An 11,259-nucleotide genomic window follows, 5' to 3' on the forward strand; every position below is an offset into this window, starting at 1 on the left:
ATTTTTTTCCCCAAGCAGCCTGTAGAGGAGCCGCATTGCAGCTGGCTCCTGCAGTGCTCCCATGGCCAATGTCATGATCTCCAGTACTCCAGCTGTGAAGCCCCTCATGCTGCCCCTTCAGCTGTGCCCATTTTTGCAGGGGGGTCCTCTGCACCCCCTCGGAAGGACACCTGTGTCACAGTGCCCAGGGTGGTCCTCCTGTGGCCCACAGTCGTACTTCTGCTCTAGCTTCAGGAGCAAAAATTTTTTCATGTGTTACAAATCCAAAGAGATAAATGTTGGTTGGTTGTTTTTTTTTAACTGAACCCGATAATCCCAACTGCAGACTCTGGTCAGAGTGAAATTCCAGAAAGAAGCACTTGGAATGATTTCCTTTGCAAAGCCATTATGGCAATGGAATTATGGAACCATTTAGAGTGGCAAAGACTCCTAAGATCATCGAGCCCAACCATTAACCCAACGCTGCCAGTCCACCACTAACCCATGTCTCTCAGCATCACATCTACTCATTTTTTAAATACCTCCAGGGGTAGCATTGCCATTGCATGGCCCATTGAAACACCACCTGAAAAATGAACTCATCAAGTGTAAACTCTACACGTGTTTATGAAAGTGAGCTGGCAACAATTAGTCTCCTATAAAAGCATAATTCACCAATATAGAATCAGCACCAGTGAATCTGTGATAAATGTTTTGCTGATGTATGATATTTTCACACAGTGAAACATGGTACTTAAAAAGCATTGCCAAAATAGTGACGTAATCTTTACTTTTGCCTGGAGCATCATTAATGTGTAGTATAAAGAATATGGTTTTTTATGATTATGATTAAATTGATTTTTACACTTAAGTCTTCTGCAATATCCTTAAACATCATATTTATTTCTAAGTACATCTTTGATGAAGTGGTGGGGATTTTTCTCCACTGTCGGACTATTACCTTGTTTTAAGGGGAAGTGCATCACCAGGACTTACCACGCTGCAGCCTTGAAGGACAAAGTACCATTTTGTGGGACGCAGACAATTATGGTCTTAGCAGAACAGATACAAGTGATGTTGTTTTCCACAGACTCCTAAAAAGCTTTTCAACAAAACAAGTGGCCCTGACAGCATTTTCTGACAGCTCTGCTTCTAGAGCACCATTATGAATGTAAGGTGCTTTAGTGCAAGTATTGAGTCGCAAGAAAAAAGCTGCAAGCCCACCAAACAAAAAAGCTCCATAAGGACTGATGCCTTTCAGTATCAGCAAAAGCTGAATTTATCTACAAGCGACAAAGTGTTACAAGAAAAAAGCTGCAAGCCCACCAAACGAAAAAGCTCTGTAAGGACCAATGCCTTTCAGTATCAGCAAAAGCTGAATTTAATGTGATTCCTTAATTAATAATTCCAGTCACCTCAGAGCATTTCTAATCACGCCATTTCACCAGTTCTGCTCCCAAACCCTGATCTTGATCAGTCACCGTATATGAATTCCAGTCCAACCCATCTTCACCAAAATACCATTTAATCATTTCAGTCTATTAAATATCCCTTCAATAAAGTGACACAGTCCCTATCACAGGCTTCCATGTAAACAAAGCCCAAAGCAACTCCAGGGGTGGCGGAAAAAGGCTGGGAGAGCAAACTTTCCTGCTCTCTGCTGCCTATGGCTCTGATCGGACTCTTGTAGAACTGGTTTTGCAGACTTCTGGGCTAAACACAGGACCTGCCTACATCCAGTGAAGCTTAGAGGGTAATCAAAAAGACAAAGCTGATATGTCTGAAAATATGAAGATTTTTTTCTTCTTTGAAGACCTTGGAGGACTCCTTTGGAGTCTTTGAAGTCTTCTCCATCTTGATAAAATCACTGTTTGTGTCCAACAGCGTTTTTTAGATAGTGTCTGCCACTGAAGCTGTGTTTCCGTCCACCATCAAAACCACAAGAGTTTGAGTAATCACCCTATATTTATTCTTTACTTTGATCAGCTTCTATATGATGGCATCACTGAAGAAAAGGACAACAGTGCTCCAAAGACGTCGACATAGGTTAGTTTAACTAATTGATGGTTGGACTAGATGATCTTTAAGGTCCCTTCCAACCTAGATGATTCTATGATTCTAAATCTCTCACTTCAGCCTACAGTACTTCTAAGAAAAATAAATTAATGTGGCACTTTTCTGTTCTCAGAGTGGTCTTCGACAGGAGTCTGAAATGCCTGAAAAGAGATAATTAAAAAATCCTTTAAAGTGTACTTCGTGTTGTGACTCTTCTTCATACTTTATGGTTTGTCTGGAATAATTTCAGCATTTCTTCTGAAAAGTGCTGAGAAGCCAGCCAGGTGGAACGGTACGTCTTCCATTGTAAACTACCCCTGGTTGTACTGGACACCGTGCTCTGTGCTGAGCTCTGCAGCTCTGCCTCTGGAACTGGGGTCAGCACTTCACTGTACGAGCATGGTAGACACCTCTTTATAGACCCATTCAACGAAATTAATTTCTGCAAGGAAAAGTATGCCGTATTTGGATTGAGAAAGATCCATTACATTCTCTCCTGGTCAACCTCCTACAAATGCGAGTTACACACACACTGCTTGCTCCAGAATTTATTGCATAAAAATCTAGGGCTTTACGTCTCTGCGAAAACTCTGCAGCAGAGCAACACTTTTTCCTCCCACTCTTAAGATATTTCCTGACTTAAACATTCTTCCTAATTAGCTGTGCACATGGCTATGCTGTCACACCGTTCTGTCTTCCATCTCTGCTCTTCACAAGAAGCAAGAGTCTTTTTACAAAATTTTTCTCATTAGTAACTATTTTTAGCTCCTACCTGTGTGCTTCCCAAAGACAGTGAAAGTGTGGGCTCCTTTTTTTATCTAATTTCTTTTTTTTTTGTGACCAGCACAACTATACCTTCATATTCACAAAAATATCTGGACTATAACATACAACTATCATGACCTCAGCTTTTGAAACAACTCCCACATACATCTTCCATTTCTCCTGCACCCAGAAATGCTCCTTTGTGCCAGCTTTATTTTCATAACAAGACTCTGCTGCTTTCACAGAGTAATTAATCCAGGTTTCTCCCATCATTCTCACGTGCTCATAAGCACATATTTGTCCCGAATGCTGTTCTTGAGGTACCTGATATCTGGCTGGCAACAAACAAGAATTTTGCTGCTCCTGGACATTTAGATCAGGTTTTGCAGTAATTTTCTGTAATTTTCCCTTGAAGAGGCATATGGAAGCACTGTGAACATGGCCCTACATGTAGTCTTTGTAATCAAATGGGTTGTGGGTTCATCAGTTTGCAATTGCAGATAGTTGGAGGTATGCAGCTACTCATGAAAATATAACAAAAGTTAAAATTGTGACAAAAATGATGTCTTTTGAAAATCTCAGCATGGTAATTTCTGTTAGACATATCCTGATATACCAATTAAAAAATTGCCTTAAAATTTTCATTTTAAGAGATTAAAAAATCCCAAGGTTTCTGCCTTTATTGGCCTCAGCTGCAGTCTCTCTGCCATATGGGCTGTAATACGTACCCGCAGCTTTTGGGGAGTATCTGTTTCAGAGAAGGAGCACCCACTGAACCTGCTTTCCCAGCTCGGCAGTAGGCAAAAGTCTTTCTTATTTGCACAAATGGATTTCATGACTGTGAGCAGAAATAGTATCCTAATGTGACCTCAGAAGCCAGGCTCGCAGTGGCGGTCAGTGTGGCGCTACGGAAGCCTTTGGAGAGCAGGTAGATGTGTGCTGAGGTGTGACGGTCAGACCCTGTGCATTTTAAGGGAAATTTAAAGCTTCACAGGCTGTGGACTAAATGTGTTAGGGTTTAGCAGAGCATGCTTTGGGACCACATCTTCTGGCTCGGTTTCGTCCCAAAGGCATTGAGGCTGGAGCACTCAGAGCCTGCCCCTTGGGTGACTCTAGCTGTGAGGGGGGCATGACTAGGACCTGCTCTGGCAGGGGGTTGGACTAGATGATCTCCAGAGGTCCTTTCCAACCCCATATCACTCTGTGGTTCTGTGATGATCAGGAGGTTTGTCTCAGAACCCCACTCCCCAGCTGGAACAAGGCATTAATTCAGGACACCAGGGATAGTCAAGCATCCAACTGCTCTCCTCAGCAGACTTGTCATACCCAACTCAGCAACACAGTTATTCACAAAAGCGAAATATTCCAATATATGTTTGTTTTTCTTTGCCATATGTAGGGTTTGGGTTTGGTTTTTTTGTTTTGTTTTGTTGTAATTACATATTCTCTAGTATCTTTTCTTCTCTAGAACAAAAGGAAAGTGTCCTAAGGGATCTGGAGGACTATTGTGATCAGGCCCCTCTCAGCCAAGTTTCTGGACGACTGCTTTGAAAAATAACTTTTTCTTTCCTAAAACAATGGATATACACCTGAGCAAAATTGTGCAATCCATCAATTCTGCACAGGTTTATGGACTAAAAGCGAGGTTAGAGAGAAGGGACAAGCAGAAGAGGAGGACTCTAAATAGGCAATAAACTCTAATAAATCTCTTTAGCTCTCAGAGTTTGGAATTTGCAAAGCTTAAGATGTGTTGTTTAGTCACGTACCCACCCTCAGAGCCCTCCCAGGGAGCACCATGAGTGGCGTCCAAAGCCACCTCAGTGATTCTGCTCCGAGGCTGGAGAAGCTGCTGCACCAGGTGGGGAACTGAGGGCATCGCTAAACCAGAACCAACCCCAAGGGATTTTCTCTGGTGGTTTTTAAAGAACTCCTAACTGAAACATTACTTTTGGAAGTGAAGCAGAGAGGAAAGCAAGGCAAAATGAAATACTCATAGATGTTTTTATTTTGTATGTTTTAGAATAGATCATGTAGTGTAAATTAATTTTATATTTTCGTGTATGGTTTATACTAACTGGGAAAATCCTAGCTTCTGCATCATTTTTCCTCCATTCAGCTAAAGGAGAAGAAAATAATTTTCATAGCACAGCTCTTGAATTAAAAAGAAAAAAAAAAAAAGCAGGCTAAGTAATGAAGTGCCAATCAGCAAAGCATTCAAGCTTTGTCCCAGTGAGTAAGTGCTTCAGTCTTATTCTGCATCAAGGCCAACGAATTGTGGTGTTCAGAACTGCTGCATGTGGTTGAATGTGTTTTTTTATGGTAATAATAGACCTCTCTAATGAGTCAGTATCTTTTCTACTGTAGCACTGAATATTGTGTGGGAAGTTAATAATATTATAATTTAATACAATATGTTCTTAATATTAACAGCATAAAACATTTTAAATTCCCTGGTATTTTTTTAAACCCAGACACTTATCTGTGGCATACAGAGCTATTATTATTTTTTTTTTCTTACCTTCAAAGCCTCTTAGATGTACAAGAAAATCCAGCCAAAAAAGCAAAAAAAAGATTTTTGCTGAAGACGGAACGAGTTTGGGCTCAGCCGTGAGTTTTGAGTGCTCAGAGCAGACAGTGTCCAAGGGAACAGTTTTTTGGGTTTCTCAGCTTTTCTGTGGTTTGTCCCCACAGCAGAAAGAGAAGTTTCTGAAAACGTCCTGATTTTTTTTTTCCTATCAATTTCAGAGTATAAAGTAGAAAGTTAGCTTTACGGAAATACGTACCTGAACCTGTGTATCCTGCATGTTTGACAGATAATACATGAACTTCAAACTCTACAGTGATTTGGCAACTAGAAGAGGAAGGGATCTGTCTTTTACTAAAGGAAATGCAATAGAATCTGTAAAGCCTCACTGCCTTCATAATTGTCTTCTGTCATACAACCTGTTGATCAAGAATTACTAGGTTAGGAAATAAAAAATATGTTCTGCCTTTCCTGTGGCCTGTCTCCTCTGAAGAACTACTTTTCTGTCCGTTCTGTGTCACTTGTGTTTTGTATCTGTTTTGCTAACAATTATTCTGATTATAAAACCTCTACTGAGTCCTCCAAGCACCAAGAAGTAGTGTCTTGTGCCCATAAAGTCTAGTTGGGGGTGTCCCTCCTGACTGTGGGGAGGCCGCACTAGATGACCTTTGGAGGTCCCTTCTGGCCTGGACCATTATTCTATGATTCGATGCTCCGAGGAACAATTTCAGTCGATATCCACGCCAGCTCCTGGCACGGGGTATGGGAAGGGGAGTAAGAGCTCAGCCATTTGGATGCACATCGTGGCTCTGCCTGCAGTTCAGTTCATTGAATTTACTGGTGTGGGTGCAGCCCCAGGCTACACATTCCGCCCTCTGAGTAATGTGTGCCACTGAGGAGTCGTCAGATGTGATGAGGAGTTGACAGATAGGATTGCTTTTAGTCATAGATTTGATTGGGAAGGAGATACAAGAAACAAGATATCAAGGTTCATAAATAGCAACTTGTACAATCCATTAATTGCTGCAAGTTGTGTGAAATGTATATTGAACAAACACATTCAAAGTGCTGCAAGTTGTGTTAAGGAAATATATAGCAGAGACCTGGGGAATGGAAATACTTTCAATTTTGAACATGAGACCACAGGACTAATTATATTGGTCTTTTTTTCGTAATTGTACCGTACTTTTCGGTAAGTGACTATGCTACCTCCACCAGGATAAAAGCTTGACTACATTTTTTGTTAGACAAATTGATTTGCCCACATTTCCAATAAGTTTGTGAATATGGAATTACTTCTATGGAAAAGACAAGAAGAAATATCATCCATTTTATATTACAAGACTGTGGGTCAGCCCGATCTTGTTAACACACACTGTAGTCACTAAGATATGAATCTTTAACATACCAGCTCAAACAACATGCTTTGTATCCTCCTGATTTTTTTGGTAATTAGCAACTTGTATGTACTTCTTCTGTCAAAAGATAGATGATAACTTCTTTTCCCTGGTTAAATTCTCTAACAGTGAAATGTATATTGAACAAACACATTCAAAAAATACTCACAATGTACATGGGTTTCATCAAAATATTTCTAAATATTTCTTGGCAGAACTGCCTTTGATTTGGGTTTTTGATCATGATGAAGAACAAGGTGTTCCCTTTCAAACTGAAAAATGCTGAATAGTATTAAAATATTTACATCTGAGACCAAACAGTAGGGTTTTTTTTCTCCCAACCTCATTCTTAGGAATGGTTGAAATATTCAGACAGAAATATTACCGGGGGGAAAGGTACAATTCGATTAATAGGTAGAATAGAAAAATGTCATTTTAAACTGTTAACATTTAAAAAACTTCTAAGCAATTGGAAATACCACCTTTTCACACAAACCAGAGTTCTGTTTGAGTTTGCCATGGGCAGCTTTGCCTAGAGTTAGCAACACATAAGGCTTTTTTACTTTTGTCAAATATTTCACCTGGATGCTTGCTGAATCGCTTGTATGAATAATTCCCATCTGCAGGTTGTTTGGAAATGGCCCAGCAGTATTTGTTCTCTTGGGTTGTATTTATCATGGATTGCTCCCAATAAAAACAGTTCAGCCCCAAGCCAGGACCGGGGTGCTGCAGGTACAGGCAAGGGCACACCCTCTTTGCCACTGGCATTCCATACAAACCGGGTCCCGGCGAGTCCTGGGTGGAGGTACCAAACCACTACGGATTGTTTTAGAGGCCATTCAGCTTGAGCACAGCTCCATAACAGAGATTTCCTTGGAAGTAAGACTTGAGAGCGTGTATGCAGGCTGTCTGAAGTTGCTGAGGATTCCCAAACTGTCCTGCAAAGAGCTGCTGTCACAATGACTGAGAGTAAAAATCATCCCACGGGCAGCAGCCAGGCCCTTGGTCCTGAAGATGTTTGAATCTGTGTATTCAGCCAGCCTAAAATAACTTGTGCAATGAGTAAGCTATTAACTTTTATATGGAGAAATTAATCAGCTGTTTGTATTCCTTTAGCGATGTCGCAATCTACTTGCCCTGTAATTAAGGTTCAGCACAACAGTGATAAGGGGGAAGGGAATTATTAAGGGAAATCAGATTGCTGAGGAGCAGAGGCAAGGACAAAATTGTTCTTTTGGCTGTGGCTCTGATGTTACACATGAACTTCAGTCTCCTGGAAGGCTCCTCATTGGGACAATACCCGTGCTGCTGGATCAAAGGTGGCATTCGAATCTGAACATCTGCTGTGCTGGCTCGTGGTTTGTCATGTTGGGCACGGTCTCGCTCTGATAGGATCAGGATTTCTGAAAGTAATAGAAGCAACAGAGATTTGAAACAGCTTTTGCCAAGTCCTCCCAAGGCAGCAAGCCTGGGGCAGACCAGCACACTGAGTCAAACATCTCCAGAGCTGCCGGCAGAGCCTCTGCAGCAGAGGACAGCTGCCACCCCTGCACCTGATGTCACTCTGGCCCCAGATACCCGTGGCTGTGAGCGATGACAAGCAATTCCATTGACTGACACAAGTCATTTCAGCGTCAGAACCAAAGTGAGGGCAAGTTTGTAGTTCAACACAGCGCTCAGGGCGATGTTGGTGCTGGAGATCCTCTCCTTAGTGGGAGGTAAAGCCGAGCCCCTCCTGCTCGTCCCCAGAGCTGTGGAACAGCCCCAGCCCACGGCTGCTCAAACTGTGCTCTTCTGCTTCCCTCAGATGCATCTTCTTCCCCAGGCCCAAGCAAAGTAGCACTTCACTTATTTGTCTTTGTTGCTTGAGGAGCAGCAAGTTTGGGGAAAACTATCATAGCACAGGGTATGTTTTGGGGCCAGTTATAGCTATAGAGTAGGTTTTATTTGGGCAGGTACACTGACCACTAGTGATTGCCAAATACTAAATCAGGCAGTAACATGAATTTGCCTTATTTCTGTGTAATGCCTCAATTAGCTATCACATTCCCTGCGTTCCACCCCAAAATATCATGCGTTATTGTCACATGTAATTTACACATTTATATATACACACACATCCTCATTTTTTTAAATATATATACACATATATACAATTCATATGTTAATTTGGGTTTGTAAAGCATGAAAGATGCTACAAAGCATTAATTTTCACTGTAGCAGGTGGCCCTTGGTCTGCCAGCTCTGCTGAGACCCTGAGCTTCATTTGATGAAATCCCAGGAAGGCTGGCTGAGCCTCAGAAGGGGATGAGAGGGCAATGAGAGAACTGACAAGCGAATGATGGTAGAACAATGCTTAACCAAAGTGCTTAAGGAGGGCAGGAATGAGTGGGAGAGGCAGAGGAAGATAAAAGGCTCTGCTTCCTTACAGGCAAGAAATCAAGATCATCACCCTCTGGAAACTGCAATGAATGGGCTCTAGAAGTTTTAATAGCACCCATTCAGTGATTCTGTAAAACATCTGAAACTCTTCATGGCTGCAGCTCTATGTGCTTGAAGACCATTGGGCTCGACTTTCAGTCAGCTTCAGCGGGAGTATGAATGCCTTCAAAAGTCCCCGTGAGCTTCCATAAGCTCATCTAGGTCTGCAATGCCATCTCCCCCACCCTGCCACCCCTCCACTCCTGTCCTGGAGTTGCCAGAGGAGGTATGCATCCCTAATAAATACACCTAAAATGTTACTGGAGGGAGTTGCTGAGCCAGAAGATGGGGTAGCAAGTCACCACTGGGGATTTTGTCAGAAGGATTTTGTTCAAAGAAGCAAAATGAATATTGTGAACAAACTGATTCAGGGGACGTAATCTCTGAGCTGCCCGGGACTATGCCCCGGATGTTGCAGTTTCCATACAAATACCCTTTCTGCACCCTTGGACCTCTCCATAAATAAGTTGTAGGTAGAAGAAAGGAGGTCTTGGGAAGTTGGTAAGATGTAAAACTATGTCTGCATTTGTATTCTGCTTTTGAAAAGAAACAATATTGTCTCAAAAGTTGTTCAAAATCTTGTGACAGTGATTTTTCTCCAGTAAGAGGAATGATTTAGAAAAGCATCTGATTTTTATTGATCCATGAATAAAAGAGTAAAAAAGTTTAATATTTTATATAACACTTTAAAAAAGAGTATGCTGTGATTTTCCATTCAACATCTGTGATTTTTTTTTTTTTTTTTACAAAAATACCTGTGATAATTTGATGAACACACAATACACCATTTTTTCTTCTGCCCTGTTGCTAACAGAAGCACTTATCTATCTGGAGAATCCATTACTCTGGAACACGCTCTTGGCTGTGATCTCCCCAGACATGCAACGAATGAAGGTAGCGGTGCCCTGATGCTCTGCAAGGATTTAGCAAGGCCTTTTATACAGTCTCCCACAGTATCCTCCTGGAGAAACTGGCTGCCCATGGCTTGGATGGGAATACTCTCCACTGGGTTAAAAACTGGCTGGAGGGCCAGGCCCAGAGAGTGGTGGTGAATGAAGTCAAATCCTGTTAGCGGCCCGGTTGATGTACTGAGGAGCAGTCTTTTTTTTTTTTTTTTTTTTTTTTTTTTTTTTTTTTTAATGGGTGCGTCTATCCTTTTCCTCCCCATGTCCCTTTGCTATCCTAGTTCACTGGAGAGATCAAGCAGGCAAGTCTGGGTCTTCTCCATGATATTATTTCTGTAATTCGTGCTGCAAGGTACCCTTCAGCAGCAGCTATATCTAGTGAAAGCATCCATGACAGCGCTTGGCCTTACTGCTAAAAGAAGTAGAGATCTGGGGGTGTCATGGTTTAACCCCAACCAGCAACTAGGACCACACAGCCTCTCACTCACACCCTCCTTCCCCCAAAGGGTGGGGAGAAGAGGGAGGAATGAGATTGAGAGATGAGGTTGAGATAAAGACAGTTTAATAGGTAGAGCAAAGGCTGCACATGCCATCAGAGCAAAACCAGGGATTCATTCCCTGCTTCCCATCGCAGGAGGGTGCTCAGCCATCCCCAGGAAAGCTGGGCTCCATCACACATAACAGTTCTGTGGGGAGACAAAACACCATTGCTCTGAATGTCCCCCCCTTCTTCTTCCCCAGCTTTATACACTGATCTTGATGTCCCATGGTGTGGGATGTCCCTCTGGTCAGTTGGGGTCAGCTGTCCCAACGGTGTCCCTTCCCAGCAACTTGTGCCCCCTCAGCCCATTGCTGGTGGGACAGTGTGAGGAGCAGAAAAGGCCTTGAGAGCTCAGCAACAGCTAAAAACATCAGTGTGTTACCAACAGCATTTTCATCCCAAATCCAAAACACAGCGCTCTAACAGCAGCCAGTAAGAAAGTCAACTCTACCCCATCTGGAACCATGACAGGGTGTCATGAGCAGCTCCCCCCACCTTCTCAGTACGTATTGCTGCTATTAGAAGAAAATAATACTTGGGATGTAAGTGTCTAATTGCCTTAAAGAGGATTGTGCTGGGGTGAAAGACCCTCAGGAGCAGACAGGTAGGGGC

The sequence above is a fragment of the Calidris pugnax genome, unplaced genomic scaffold (genome assembly GCF_001431845.1).
Source record: "Calidris pugnax isolate Ruff unplaced genomic scaffold, ASM143184v1 scaffold61, whole genome shotgun sequence".
Lineage (NCBI taxonomy): Eukaryota > Metazoa > Chordata > Aves > Charadriiformes > Scolopacidae > Calidris > Calidris pugnax.